A 16,279-nucleotide genomic window follows, 5' to 3' on the forward strand; every position below is an offset into this window, starting at 1 on the left:
TGCCGCCGCCGCGCGATGTAGTGGCCAGGCCGTAATTCTTCTTAGGATATCTTCTTTAAGTAACTCACGGCTTTTTTACAAGTAGTTACCATTAACATATACCTTATAATGTAATTAACGGGTCTAACGCGATAAAATTTCATTATTTTACCTTTTTTCTCTTTTCAGGTAGGTTGTAGCTGTGGTCACGGAAGACTGACGTCCCAGCAAAATGTCAATTTGAGATATTGAGATATGCATATGCCACAGTTTGGTTTGCAGTTTTCGTGTACCTAGTTGAAATTAAGTACCTGAAAAGAAGAATATTTAGGGTAAAACCACATAAAAAAAGTGTGAAAATCAATTACACTTAGTACTTGTCTTTGCAACACGGCATAATATGTATTTGCGCCCCGCTCCGGCTTCGCACGGGTTAAATTATACACTTAAACCTCCCTCAAGGATCACTATTGATATAGAAAAAAACCGGATGAAAATCCGTTAAGTAGTTTTTGAGTTTATAGAATAGAATAGAATAGAATATAATAGAATAGAATACTTTATTCGTAAACACACACAGACAATAGACGTACATTAAAAGAACATGAAAATAAAGTGTCACGAAATGGCCCCATCTCAGCATGCTGCTGGCGACTTCCAGCGCTGATCTTCCGATGAGACCATCAGGTGAGAATCACGGAAGGTAACAGACAAAAAGAAAACAACATAAAAGAAAGAGACATAAAATATGGCGAAAAATAAAATTACACATCGTTTACACAAACTAATACAAAAAGAGATACAATATGACGACATAAGAACATAACATAAGTACATAACATTAAGTTACACGGATCAACCGACTGAACATGTGCCGGTCCGGTCGGACCATATCGTGGCGCGTCATTAAGCGTGCATAACTAGCGCCAGTGGTGGCTACATGACATTAAATTCAATGACAATGACAGAATTGACAAACAAGCATAAATATAGAAGCGAAGTGAGTGAATCTAATATTTTATTAATTCTAATCCGTTATTGATCATGAAAACCATAAAACAATGTTATAAAGTTGACTAACATAAACAAAACAAACAAGAAAACATACTCCATTATCGCGAACATACAGACGGACTGACGCGGTAGGGGACTTTGTTTAATATAGAGTAGTATAAAATAAGAAAATATCTAACATTATTCCATAAATTATATAATCTAGGTATACTTAGGCTAGAGTTATTGGGCTTTGTGATATAAAATACATAATGTCACGTACTCACGTATAATATTATTTGGGTAAAAAATTATTATAACCCAACTTAACCCAACCAGTCTACACTTCATATTTCATTATGAATTCAATATCAAAATAATGAAACCCCAAAAAAATCCCTAAAATGAACCTGAGTGAAGCTTCCTCCTAAAAAGGTTATTTTTCTTAATAACGCCCACCATAACTCGACACCCAATATCCGTGATCTCGTATTCAATCCAAGCTCTAAGTTTACCGGTCTTATTTTCTATACAATAACATCTAAGATGATCCTTCATTTATACGCTCCGCTATACTTTATAGGGTTCTATATAAACTGGGTAGGTAAGAAAAAACATTGTGGAGGGAAACTAGAGTGTTTATGTCTGAGAACGTAGCACCTGCGACCTTAAATAGGTATAAGTGAATAAGAAGACAGCTACTCAGCAAATTAGTTTATTGTATTAACATAGGGAAGGGATTGCATTACGTGTGGGAAAGAAAACAGAGTGGTTTCCTGGTTATTTGTGGTAGAAAGACGTGTTTTAGTTGATATTGGTAACTTCAATTCAGATACTTGGTATACTTGGTGAGGTGTCCATGGGCGGCGGTAATCGCTTACCATCAGGTGATCCGTCTGCTCGTTTGCCTCCTATTTCATAAAAAAAATTTATATATGTAATTTAAGGAACAGTAGGACATTCTACGAAATTACCAAATTATCAATTTGGCAATTAATTGAAGGGTTGGCAATCTATCTGTTTAATTTCGCCATTGGTGCCCAAATTTGTTCAAGTAAAATATTTAAAACATTATGTTAACAAGATATCCATTGAATTCACAATAAAAAGGGCCACGTAAAAATAGTAAAAAAGATAAAAAAAAATTATATGACCTATCTTCGCCATTCGTCCCCAACCTTTTAATTTTTTTAAATTATACTAATACTTATTCCAAATCCTAAGGCTTATAGGTTCTCACGGTGTAATTTTTTCCCGTATACACGTATACGGGATTTTATCGCATACCGTAGTGACAGCAAAATTTGTATGGCAACGTTCAAAATCGTTCACACGGCGTCTATGCGGAAAGCCGTCTTCGTGTGAACGATTTTGAAAGTTATATGTCACAGTCTAATTCTTCTACATATGGTAGATATCTACTAATAGATACTTTTGACGCGTAGTCTGAATAGTCTGATACACTACTTTTGGTGCTGACTATACATGTAATAACCTAGCAAGCAAGCTTTCTTAGACGCCTCCCTGACAAGACATAAAATACAACTCGTTACACTTCACAAAAATGTAAAGGTTTCATTTACTCCAGCCAACTCTCAACATTATAAGCCAGTATTTTAAATATAATGCTTAATTAAGAAAGTTTCTAAACAAAACCACCGTTAATTAAACGTTGAATGTGTCGCTATTACGAGCTAGCGGGTATAAAGCGGTAAAAGAGCGATGCAAGTCGCCGGGGTTTTAGATTAGATTAGATATACCTATATTTATTTCACATAAATTACATTAATGTCAATTTATAAGAATCTACATTGTGATCGTCAGAAATAAATTTAAATAATAGCAAAATAATCCAATATTAATTTCATTAATTATACATTATATGAAAGATTTCCCCTGAGAAGGATCGTAAAATAGTAACAATAATAAACAAGGAAAATGTCAAAAATAGTATGCGATTATAAATTATACAGTTATGTCAAAAAATTCACTTATTGAATATAATGGGTTGTCCAGTAAAAAGTTTCTCAATCGACGCTTGAATGTTGTATCGGATGGTTCCGTCCTTATTTCTGCAGGTAATCGCTCATAATAAGTCGGACCGATGACACGCGGGTTCTTTGCTGCAAGTGCCATGCGAAGTGGAAGGGAAGGGAGTTTATAGCTGCAGTAAGGTAAATCGAAACTTTTCGAGGCTAGCTTTTGCGGGTTCATCCTATTTGAATCACACGAACTTAGCACCTACTTAGAATAGCTTAGAACTTACTTAGCTTGTGGGCAAGCTAGATACATTATAAAGAAACATATGCTTAAAATGAGAGAATAATTTTAATTTATTTTTTTAATGAAATAAACAGATTAAAATTTTAATTTTAATTTTAGCGACCACCATACAAATGAAGTTACGCTTTCATTTTTAAAACGACATTCTGAAGTAATATGTAATTTGACATGAACATTCAAGAAACAAAATCATCCTTCTGGGCACCTTGCCCGTTGACGGCGATCTGGGCAAAATTGTTTATCTATAGTTTTAAAATGAGAGCGTAACCTCGGTTGTATGTACAGTATGTATGAAAAATCTGTACAGTTTTTTGAGGAACTCTATTCCCTTAGAAGTCTGTTAAAAAACTTCTCCCGACCTAAGGAAAAAGCCTCCATAAACCGCAACCTAACTCATGCATTGTAAGGCAGAAATTATGCAACAAACTTATATTTTTCTCCCCAAGGCGTTGTAATAAATTAGCAACTTTATTGGGTGCTCTTTGTGAAAGGGTTCCGTCGTGCATTTTGCGAAACTTGGGACTTGGTGTTTATGAGTTGCTGTTATATTTTGTATTACTCTTCGAGTTTGTTTAGTCATTAACATGGAAATGTTTACGAGAAATCTGTTTTGCTTTTTAACTGGCTTCAAAAAAAGGAGGTTATTTATTCGACCGTTTTTTCTTCTTCTATGTTTAGTACCTCTGAAATCCGTCATGTGTGAACCGATTTACAAAATTCGTTTTTGTTTAATAAAGCTCTATACACTAGCTTTTGCCCGCGACTTCGTCTGCGTGGAGTTAGTAATTTGCGTAGCTTATTTTTTACCCAATCTGGTTTTTATCGATTCCGCATACAAATTTCCACCCCCCTTTTCACCTCCGTATAGGATGATTTCTGGGATAAAAACTACCCTATGTCCTTCCCCGGGACTTAAACTATCTCTATACCAAATTTCAACTAAATCGGTTCAGCGGTTTAAGCGTGAGGAGGTGACAGACAGACAGACACACTTTCGCATTTCGCATTAGTATGGATACTAGTACATATTTCCAAATTCGCCCCAATTTTGTCAAATCCAGTTCTGATGATGGGATCCATGAGGAATTGAGGGAACTCTTCAAATAGGCACATAACGATTTGTATATTATCATTGACAAATCAAGCATTTCCGTTAAAAAAAAGTGCCAATTGTAGAAGTGGAGCTGCTAATGAAGACCAGGGGACCTAACAATAAGATGTTAATCGACCGCAGAGAAACGAAACGCTATCTTTCTCTATTGCACTAATATGGTATGTAAGGGTGATAGAGAGAAAAGAGCGTTTCGTTCCGTTTTCTACAAACAATTTTCATCTTGGCTAGCCTCCCAGAACGGAACTCTTCAACGACGCGTATTTCACGTTTGGCGATTTGTCTTCTTCGTCAAGCTTGTTAAGCAAATAAGTTTCTAAGAAAGATTTTTGTCGAGATCCAGTTCTGATGATGAGTTCCATGAGGAATTGAGGGAACTCCTCGATGGGTTCAGATCTAGACCTAAAAACGTAAAACTTTTTAGTGACACGACTGTTTGACAAGATAGGAACGAGTCCTGCAGAATGCTGCGTCACTCATAACAAAAACTTAAAACTAAAAATGAAACAATAAAACCAACCTTAAAAAAAGAAAAACCGACTTCATTGTTTGGACTTTTATGCCATAGTAAGGAAGAAGACGGCATCTGTGGTGCTGCGGATGAGGGGAAGCTCAAATAGCATCCTGAGAATGATAGCAGAAAGGTGGGATTCGGATATCCTCCGCCGATATACCGACCTTCATGTCGTACGACCTAGGCAATAAGTATTTTTATGTTTTTATGTAATAGTTTACTAATGTAGTTTTGTAAGTGTCTTGTAACTAACAATTTATGGATCTCAGCTATCTGAAAATAAATAATTTTTATTTTATTTATTATTTTATTGTTTAAGTACAAATATCAATAGTTGTAACAGATAAACATAATTTTATTTTATTATTACACAAAGGCTGTAAACCGTATCTATTACCAACAATGGCGTTCTTATTAATAGGTCAAACGCATAACCTACTTTTACTACAGGCTATAATCCCCGTTAATACTCACCCCTATCCTATTTACAGGATGTATACTCCCAATGCTTACAAATTGGAAGTAAGGCGACCCAGGAAAACCGGTGTAAAGGTAGGTTTCTATCTAGGATTCTATCCGTACGTTACCTTTACTGCAAATCTCCGGTAGTGCTATTGGGTAGGCTCTGGGACCAAAGAGTAGTGTAATATATAGGAGACTCCATAACACGGATTCTAACTACACCACCATTACTGATGCAGTATTGCAGCGCGACATTACTGCCGACTGACGTCACGCGCGCAAATCCGGGCAGCAACAGCAACATTGATTTTGACATTTGCTGCACCATTGCGCTGCGCAGCAATATTTCTGCAGTAATGAAGCCGATCGTATTGCTGCGGGAAATGTCAAAGAGGTCAGTGGGCAGCATTACTGCAACAGTATTGCAGCGCGACATTACTGTACAAGTGTAGTCTGAATTCGAACGGTAGGTACCTCACGAGCTTACATGTTACTTTTAGCTTTAAATACTCACTCTCTTTTTCGGCCAATGATATTACAAAAGAGGATACCGGTATCCTCTTTCTTTGTGATATCATTGGCACGTGTGTCATCCTGGGCTTTATAGACTACGACACATACTAGACTAGACTAGATGACAAACATTACACAAATACCCATCCACCCGAACACCCATTCACCCATTGACCCAAACATCCATTCACCTATACACGCATTCATCCAAACAACCATATACCGATTTACCCATTCCAATTGATATTAATTACACTCAGTACTGAAAAGCTTTGTCTCATTCAGTAACCAAAATAATTTTGCTAACTGTTTTTAAGCATCAAAGCACCCTAGTTCAAGCTGCTGAGGTGAAAAGTTTGTTTAGCCATTTATAAAGTCTGCTTATCCCGAACCCGTCAAACACGTGCATGCAATGGGAATACAGGGCGTGTTAAATAAGGCCCAAGGTCGTTCTTAGTAGCTTCATGACCTAATGAAAGCTTTTTGCGAAAAGCTCTGTTGTTAGAGACACCTGGTTGGGCCAGTTTGTAATTTACATAGGTACATCCTTTTTAGGAGTGTTGTTAGCTTTTTGGGAAGATGGAGAGAAAAGTTTTTATGACATTGTATTGTGATTGATAACATTAATATTTATTTTGCTTTTTGGTGAGGAACAATATAATAATAAAAGAGTATAACTCACAGATTTAATATATACGCTAGATGACGCAAATACCACGATTTGTATTGAAACCAAGCGTGCCCACTTTTCATACAAAATTTACGCATAATATAATTTTAAAATACTTATCTGTGATAGGAAATATGTTCAAGAGCCTTTGGGTGTTAGCAATTTTTGGGCTGTTGCAGTTAATTATCATGCAACGAAACATTTTTTAACTTTTAAGTTTTCACGGACGTCCGGCTGCAACAACTGACGCGCGTGGACTGTAAAGAGCGACGATCAACCTCGACGCTTGGTCGGGGTTCGGACACGCGAAGTAGATGCATTTGCGTCTTCTATGGTTTATTTATTTCTGTGGTATAACTGAACTATTCTCATGACGACCCGCGTCCTACACATAGTAGGTATATAGGCCAATAAAATGTCTGTCAATTTGACAGAGTTATTTAAAATTAAGCTGGCATTGATACCACTGGGTCAGAAGGCTAATCTAAAATGGCAGTTGCTTCTTAGGGGATTAGGTACATACTACCACAATTTTCTATGAACAAGATCAAACTGCATTTTAATGTAATTAAATAAATATCGAACATCAAACTGAAAACCTGATCTACGAATTAAATATATAAACTTATTTACACTTACGTATTTACCTAACAATCGTTTCATGAAATTGCTTAAATAAACGTCTGTTTCGCTTAAAGTCTAAATAGATACAATGTGTCGAAAATTACATTTCAAACTCCACTTTTACGACTTATACAACCACAACGTTGAATTGAAATCACCTATTTTATCATCCAGGCCATCACGAAAAGTTATTCATCAAACATTAGGAAACGCATTCGAATCTTGATTCTGTGCCAAACGGACGTAACGGTGTTTCTTATCTAATCTGACCTTACTTTATTGCGATTTAACCAAATAGTCAATGTGTCAACATATGAATGTTATCTATTGTGGAACGCTGGCTATAAAGTTCATCGGTTTCGTAATATTTTAAAGTATCTGTGACTTTTTAGATGTTTTTAGGTCAGTGTTTGGTTTTTAATGCGAACATTGTAAATGTTTATATGGAGCGAAGCTTTGCATCCTTTGAGTTTGTTGGTTTTGATGATTTGGTGGTCAGTTTGGTACGACTTTTTACGGAATGACTTGAGTATCTTAGCATGTCCTCACGCAAAATAGACGCTAATCATCGATGCCGTCCGCATGACATTACATTGTATGTATTTTCAACCAATATTTAAAACATTGTCATTAGAGCAAAAACATAACATTATGGTATATCTGTACCGTGGTTGAGCCGGTCTGATGATTGAAACAGAAGATTGAAGAGAAAACTAGGTATTAAAACAACATTTCATAAAATTTGGGACCTTTAGTATTGTCTGTAGGTAACTAAGATAAAACACAGTCGGCGTTAATACATTAAAATCAGGTTTAGACTCAATTCTTCACAATTCTTGTATTTCAATTGTGATTGTATTCCACAAACCCGAAATGGGCTCCGATTTAATTGTTCTGTGTAATGTGAGCTTTCACCAAGATCAATATATTTAATGGACGCTGATAACACAATTACCTAAGTAAATTATCTTATTCACTGAGCCTAACATATATTTCGGACTGAACGTTGTATCAAACCCAGTATACATCTGACGAAGCAATGCGTATTATGTTTAGTAATTTGATAGGGAAAGCTAAATGTTATCCAATCCAGGTGAATCCATGATATTGCAACTGTTGTATTATTGAACCAACAGCTTTAAGCTTACAATAGGACATCAAGATTAACACGGTAAGCTGATTATAGGAACTCACAGGTAGTTACAAACTATTCTAAAATTAAAGCAAGTAGCACTTACGCACGCTGTAGGCTGTACTTCCTTTTTGGCGGTCCGTCACCGTCGACGCAAGCTCCTGATGACGCTCCTCGGTACGGAGTGAAACATGTCGAGCGTTTTCGACTTAAAATACGTGAGTGACCCGTTATTTATATGTTTAGTATGTCTGTGTCTCACGGAAGTTTTGTTAAAGTTTATTGTACCTACTTATCTTAAATAAATATTTTTTCATTTTCATTTAATTTTCATAACTGATTGTTTTTAAATAAAATCACAGTACCTACCTCTAAGACCTTTTTATTGTTACAATCCGTTAAATCCTAACCCTTCCCGCTCAATATTCAATCAGCATTCAATTTGACTTAATGCTTGAGTCTATCCGCTTAGCCAGACATTGCCGCGGGCACTCATTAAGCGTGGATTCCTTAAAGTGCCCAAGCGTTCGGCAGGATATTGTCTTGCATAAGCCTTGTGTAATTAATTTTCGTAGTAACCATAACTTTAGTACTAAATATTATGTTTTAGTTTTTATTTTATTTATTTATTTATTGAATAAGGAAACAAATTACAGTTTATTAGATTATTACAAGACCCATCGTAGGCAAAACATGGAGGTTTGTGTGCCGATGGGGATCGAGAATAATATAAAGAAAAACAATATACCGATACCTTACCTTAACCTAATCCTATAACTTATCATAAGTATGATTCTTAGTATACATAGCTTGTGTCGTTAGTTTTTAATAAGTGCATTTTAACGACTTTTTTTATATGTTTACCATTTAAGTGTAAAATAAGAACTAAGGGAGCCAGTGGCGTAGTAACTTACACAACTGGGAACAAATCAAATTATTTTATTAAATACTTTTGATTTGTGTTTTAAGCAGTCACACTACTATATTTAAATTATAAACTGAAATAGATAAATATTAAAGAAAAAGTGACAAAGTCCTCCAGTGGTGAAGGCCGGATTCGAACCGGCGTCTAGCAATCCGGGCTAACGCCTTGAACCCCTAGGCCACCCCGCCATGGCGGAACCCGTCCTAATATCTCGACTATATTACTAAGACTAGGCGTCTTTGACCAACTCTAAGGGCGAGCAGTACGCACTTCCTATACGCAGCAGTATATCATAGCGTTAAGAGTAAGCTCGACCGAATTTCACGTTACCATACAAACAGTTTCATTCTCATTTTAAAACTACGTACTGGATTGTAATGAAACTTTGCACATACAATCACATGAGGTATATTTTGGTCTGTAATTAGTTTATATAGCTCCAGTTTATAAAACAAACGAATTATAGCGAAAACAAGTTTTTTATGAAAAACTTAAATCGCTGTATTTTTTTAACTATTGGTATCTGAAGCTACATAAACTAATTTCAGACATAGATATACCTTATCCTATTGTAAGTATAAAGTTTCAGAGCAAACTGGCTACTCGTTTTACAATGAGAGCGCAACTACGTTTGTATGGAGAACCGAGCGTATACCCTTAAAACCGTACACAGTTTTCTTAAAGACTTATCCCGTAATAACGTAAACGCATAGCGCCCTTAACTAAGACTACCTCAAGCAGAGCCCTTTGAGTACGCCGCGCGAATGCACGGAATACCTACCCGACTCCTTAAAATGCTTTAGTCCGAAACTGTGCACAGAATACCATCTGTAAGTAATAAAGTGCCTAAGTTGCCAGCTATCTCTAAAACTGAAGCGGTCCGTCTTTCTATCTTTTTACTCGACTGAAGGAACTGAAATGTTTAGCTAGACGGATTTTTAGTACGAGATATGAGATGTAGATAAATTTTATTCATTATCTTGCAAGGCGAGTTCAGTTAGCTAGTTAAATAGTAGTACTACCGGAAGTATAAATGGGGGCACATAGTTATTATTGAGCGAGCGTTAGCGAAGGAGTCCGTTTCAGTTTGAAAAAGGTGTTCCTATGTCCGGATCTTCTCCTCTACAGGTCAGAATTCTCAACCGATTCTGGTAAAAATTTGTGAGCAGGTTCGGTGATCATATAGATTTTTGAAGTAACTCAGATTTTTTCTGACGGAAGTAACGCTCAGTAGTGACACACGCACAATAGGACACACGTCAAAGTGCCAACAGCGATAAATGTCATCGTCAAAGAAGTTTTACTTCAATCGCGCGTAAAGATTACACGCACATACTTTTTTTTTGTTAATGATGTTTTTACTTTTTCTTTTATTATGTATTGGAAGTTATATATTCTTGTCTTCGCTCTCGTGACTCTTATCCTCGTTGCTTCCACTTTTTCTTCTATTCTGGTCTTAAAGTAATCGCCATGACAACATATTTTCTTTCCAATAGTATTTAAAATCCATTAATCACGAAACAAAAAATTCATAACTAACTTCGCACCTTTCACCGAAGGAACCAACTCAAGCACTTGATTTTGCGTTAGGTAAAAAGGTTAAAAATGGCCGAATTTAAAACCGTCAACCGTGACTTTAAATATCGAACGCACCAATCAAACTCCAACCCAACCGTGACATTAACGAATATTACTGTCATAAGCGGGAATTCACAAGTTTAATGACGTCATTTTAAAAATCGACTGCTTTCGATCGACCCTCCCAATGACCGTGACGTTTTTGTTTGAAGAAACGTCACTTTTGACACTGACATATCTAATCCATATCGTTTCTAGATTTATTAATTGACGTATCTTAAACTTCGAATCGGGCAATCTGACTTTGAGCTGGAACTGTCTGAGTAGCTAATAAATAAAAAACGTTGCCGTTTTCGAGAAACTGTGTCTCCTGTCTCCAGAAAACGTCCTGAAGACCAATTACAATGTACATTTTGATTACCTAAATGATGTCATTTTGTTATCATTTGAGCGTGCATGTCGCTCGTACTTGCCCGTAACTGTATTGGCGCGAGCGAGACGCAAAACGACATTGTTTTTATGTCAAAAAGGAAGTTCGAATTGGCCTCCAGGAAGAACGTTAGATAAGATTCGTTCCATCGCTCCGTTCGGTTGTAAAACTTCTGATTTCACCTTAAGAACGGGCCATGCCCATGGCGTCCGTTACTGGAATTGCACCTGATGTCATGTCGTGAAGAATATTAAGTAGTTTCGTATCGTCGCTTTTTTAGGGTTCCGTACCCACAGGGTAAAAACGGGACCCTATTACGAAGACTCCACTGTCCGTCTGTCCGTCTGTCTGTCACCAGGCTGTATCTCATGAACCGTTATAGCTAGACAGTTGAAATTTTCACATATGATATATTTCTGTTGCCGCTATAACAACAAATGTTATGAACCCTAAAAAGACATGGAGAAAAGAACTTTAGATCCCAATTAGGTACGTCCTGTGTCAATTTGTCAAAGGGTTTTGTGAAGAGCAGGTAGTACCTACGATTCAGGTGTAAATCTGTTTTGTTGAACACTTATTTTAAAAAGGTCTTTTATTATCCTATACGATTCATTTAAAGAGACCGATCGTAAAATGACTGACGAACGTTAGGCACCTTTTTACATTTATTCGTAAATTATATAGACAAAGTAGAGTGACAGTCAGTGGTTTAATTACATTATCAATAGAATCAATGTTAATAACTTTCATAGTCATCATCATCATGTTAGCCGATAGACGTCCACTGCTGGACATAGGCCTCCCCCAAGGCTCGCCACTCCGACCGATCCTGTGCCGCTCGCAACCACCGAATTCCCGCGACCTTCACCAGGTCGTCGCTCCATCTCGTTGGAGGCCTACCGGCAGTTCGTCTTCCGGTTAATAACTTTATTAAAATTAAATTATTTCTTTCCGCTATCGCTCTACGCAACAAGATTTCCATCTTCACCACTTACGCTGCGTACTACGTAGTAGGAGAACAATACGCGAACGCGAAGCGAAGCGATGCGGCGCGGAGTGAATCAATCCTTTGATACCTATAGACTATAAAAGCATAACACTTTAAAGTCTCGCGTTTTGTACGCATAATTAATGTCGTTACCGCCGTCATTGCCGTCAAGCTAGTGCAACCTAGCTGAAACGTCGGAAAAAAGGTAAAATAATGAAATTTTAATCCCGGCCGGCAATGACATTAATTACCTAAAGAAGTGTCCTACGTGGGCGATCTCGTTACGAACGCGAACGTCGTGGGCCCGCCGCGCCGCGCCGCGCCGCTTCGCTTCGCGTTCGCGAGTTGTTCGCTTACGTAAGACGCAGCGTTATGGCTGGCAGTCTTCAACTGTGCGTTTCTTCAGAAACTTCCTGTCTTGCTCAGCTAAACTGTGGAGTGAACTGTCACTTGCGGTATTTCCGGACCGATGCAACCTTCAACCCTTTGCTCCATGCTCGTGTCCAAAGCCACGGTAATTGTTTACCATCTGGCGATAGTTAGCCAGTTTGTTTGATAATTGTTTAGGTAGAACCGCTCAGAAACTAAGTAAAATTACGTAAATTTTATAACATCTGGTTAGCAGATAGAAGGCACTTATTAGTTTAAAAGCTTCTGAACAAAGGCATTTGGTAAGTATTAGTTACCTAGTCGAGACAACGACTCCCGACAGTAGCTGGGCTGCGAGGAAATGTATTCTTTACAAACACTAACAAAACAGATTCAAATATGTCACTAGTGAATTGATGCTAATAGTTAGGATGCTGTTATGTGTATATTTGCTGAAGAGTTTGAACCGGTCGGGTTTGGGTCTAAGGGTCGGTTGCACCAAAATGTCTGTCATCGTTGAAGTGTTCGTTAAATTGTATTGTATGAAAAGTTTCATAGATTTCTGCTTGACGTTAATCAGTCTGTTAATTGTGGTTGGTGCAACTGGATCTAAGTGAGTTGAAATTACTTATGTGTTCAGTTCGCAACATGTTACTTGCTAGCCAGGTGAACAACATGAGTCATGATCTTTCGCTGTCAAACACCGGTTTTGACAGTGAAACTAGGGATATTGACATAATATGTTGAATTCTAATATGTGCCGACCACACATAACGTGGGATAAGGGCAGGAAGAAGAAGATGTTGAATTCTAATAATAACATAATTTTGTTAGAAGAAAACTAGCAATCTTTCAGACTATTTAAGGTAGAAATAAAGAAAAAAATAAACCATAAATAAATACAAAGTTTAAAAGTTAACACTCCTTTTAAGTTTCCAAATAAAATGTATAATTAGTATCATTTGATTTCATACATTTCAATTTCATCGTCATATTCTTATATTTAAATACCTATATATTTACGTCGGCCACGGGTTAACGTAGAAATGACGTCACATTTGCATCGTTTAGAAAGAGCATTCCGAGCGCCGAGTCCGAATGTCAAGCTTGACTCATTTCTGACTCTGTAACTACCTATTGATTTTATGCAATGGGTTGGTGATGAAGAATCTATCAAATAATCTATTGCTAGAAAATATTGCTATGTACCTATGTATTATCTATTCTCTGTTACATTGTCTGATAAGCTATTAATAAAAACGGCCTGTACTTTCTATCCACGTTGCATGCTAGGGCTTCCCAGTTCCACATAGTGCAGAAAGTAATCTTGCAGAAAGCCTGACACACTTTCTGTCGCAGTCTAATCCCAATGCCGCGTTATAACTCATGCGGCCATTTTAAAAATGCACATTAAAAGCTTTTATAAGTAGTTAGCTCACTCTGATTTTTAACTATTTATGCTAATGTTTTAAAAGTGTAGACTTTATAACTCCTACAACGGCGAGTCGGCGATGCATCTAAAATATACCTCACACGTTCAATTTTGTTTAATGTTTAGGCCATAGAGGGTCAAACCACTTATAGGTGCTGATGCCGTTGAAACTTACGAGTACTTATTATAGTTACAAGTACTTAATAAGTATCTTTTATATTTGCAATAAAATATAAAAAATACCCAAAACGTTAGTATCATTTATTGATACTAACGTTTTGATTATTTTTAGGGTTCCGTACCCAAAGGGTAAAACGGGACCCTATTACTAAAACTCCGCTGTCCGTCTGTCGCCAGGCTGTATCTCATGAACCGTGATAGCTAGACAGTTGAAATTTTCACAGATTATGTATTTCTGTTGTCGCTATAACAACAAATACTAAAAAGTACGGAAGTCCGACTCGCACTTGGCCGGTTGTTTTGTATGTTGACTGAACCATTCAGGCTTACTACATGCAGGTAGCTTCACAATATCTATTATAGTCTTACCCTTCCGTAATTACCAACAAAAGTAAGAAATGCGTCAAGATGGCACTTGAAAAAATACAAAAGCATCATAATTAACACTTTGTTCAATGGAGACCCAAAAAACAGGCTCAAGCACAAGACGCACTTTTGTGTAGGACCCATAGTGATATTCACAATTAAAAGAATTTCAAAAATTACAAAACATAGATTCGGGTGTAATATATAAAAAAAAAGATTCAGAAGGTATAGCCGCGTAGATAAAAGTTAATTTAAGTAATAAGAATTATATTTATTCCAAATCGCAGTGGCAATCTTATCAAATACCCGCCCGAAACTCATTTCTGGATATCACCAACGTTTAATATAAATAATAACATAACATCAGCTGAACCCCTTTTTATTGTACGTATAAAACAATATGTATTTTACCGGCTTCTGCGCCACATATGACAAAGTTGTGCCCTCAGGGACTAAAACAGTAGTTTGTGAGTTAAATTAGAAGCTTGTTATGACAGTGTTATGCATCGGTTTGCTTTTTGCGGTAAATTAACTCGTTCATACTCTGTATTTGCAACTAAAGCTATTACAATGGCTACTACATATTTATTAAGCTACATATATATATATATATATTTATGGCTACATAGTATTAAGGCTAAAATGTTACTAACAAAATATGGATCGTTTTTGATCTGAAATAAAGTTTTTATTTATTTATTCATCTATAAATGTAGGTACAACTAATCGCGGCAGTAATGCGGCTACGAACGTCATTCATTTTATCAAGGAAGTTGTCAGTTACAGCGGACGCGTCGGGGCCGCAGCAGAAATGTGGCAAACGAAGTTGCCATCCGAATGTCACCTTTAAGGTACCATTCGGATTCAGACTACATCAGTATTACTGTAGCTGTATTGCAGCGCGGCATTACTGCCGACTACATTGCTGTCGCACATGTCAAATATCCATTGTCTGTGACGCCGCTGTATCTGTCAATCTCCTTGATAAGATGAATGACAATCTGTAATAGATGTCCGCCCACCGAGGGTTCCGTACTTTTTAGTATTTGTTCTTGTAGCGGCAACAGAAATACATCATCTGTGAAAATTTCAACTGTCTAGCTATCACGGTTCATGAGATACAGCCTGGTGACAGACAGACGGACAGACGGACAGCGGAGTCTTAGTAATAGGGTCCCGTTTTTACCCTTTGGGTACGGAACCCTAAAAAGTGACTAAGCCCCGCAATGCAGTGCAATAGCAGTGGAAGTGGTGGTTCCTATCCGGCCTCCGCACCTGGATGGTTTACTTCACTTTCTTTAGTAGGTATATCAGGTATATGGGGCATATTCTATGAAAAGGGACCTTAATAGCGTCGCGCGGCATTGTATTTATATCGGAGTATCGTCATATAAAAAATACCACATACCTATGACATCTATTTCAATTTATAATTTATATACAAGGTGCAACAAAAACATTAGGGATCCACTTAAAGGCATATTCGGTATCGTGTTCTGATTAGTAAAAATTTTTGATGCGAAAAAATTTTGGTCTGTATTGGAGGGTTGGACGACTTGGGCGACCTGCCCCAGAGAAAAAAAAAAGAAAAAAGTTTATCTTCCACTTTTTTCTAATCAGAATACGATACCGAATATGCCCAACGGATCCCTACTAATTTTGTTACATCCTGTATAGTAGTGTCACAGATTATATAGTAGTGTGACTATTTCACCCATTAATCACGACAC

This window comes from Cydia strobilella, chromosome 4, assembly GCF_947568885.1.
Source record: "Cydia strobilella chromosome 4, ilCydStro3.1, whole genome shotgun sequence".
NCBI classification, from domain to species: domain Eukaryota; kingdom Metazoa; phylum Arthropoda; class Insecta; order Lepidoptera; family Tortricidae; genus Cydia; species Cydia strobilella.